Genomic DNA, 520 nt, shown 5'->3' with positions numbered 1-520 from the left:
TACTGCACTACATTGTGATCCTTATAGCCACTTTGTACATTCTGATTTGACATTTAAAAGCTGTGAGTGTGTCTGGAAATCTGCAGGCGCTCCCTGTATAGACGACAGAGCAAAGCGTGGTGATATAGTATCTTTAAAAGGACCTTTGGTAGGCACAATATTTGCTTACGGCCATACCACCCTGAACACGCCCGATCTCGTCTGATCTCGGAAGCTAAGCAGGGTCGGGCCTGGTCAGTACTTGGATGGGAGACCGCCTGGGAATACCAGGTGCTGTAAGCTTTTTCCTCCTCTTTACAAAAAGCAGAGGGCGCTGCTGCTTTTTCAGTGGACACCGACAGGGTGGGAAGGATATAGCTAGATCATGACTTGCCGGTATAGAAATGACACAAATCCAGTTAAATGATGGCTTTCATCATTCCTAAGCTCATCGATCATTTTCTTTTCAATTTTATGCTAACGTATTCTACATTTCAACAGTAAATATTAATATTTTTACTGCACTACATTGTGATCCTTA

General features: G+C 43.1%; 1 non-coding gene across 1 annotated transcript; it reads left to right on the top strand.

Annotated features, from left to right (window-relative positions):
* Positions 1-163: 163 nt before the first annotated feature.
* LOC129114479 (5S ribosomal RNA) lies at positions 164-282 on the top strand. The gene has a single exon (XR_008532502.1). It is a non-coding gene; the product is annotated as a 5S ribosomal RNA (ribosomal RNA).
* Positions 283-520: the final 238 nt, after the last annotated feature.

The sequence above is a fragment of the Anoplopoma fimbria genome, unplaced genomic scaffold (genome assembly GCF_027596085.1).
Source record: "Anoplopoma fimbria isolate UVic2021 breed Golden Eagle Sablefish unplaced genomic scaffold, Afim_UVic_2022 Un_contig_4341_pilon_pilon, whole genome shotgun sequence".
NCBI lineage: Eukaryota > Metazoa > Chordata > Actinopteri > Perciformes > Anoplopomatidae > Anoplopoma > Anoplopoma fimbria.
Note: the sequence above shows the minus strand (reverse complement) of the source record. Positions and strands in the feature narration are given on the sequence as shown.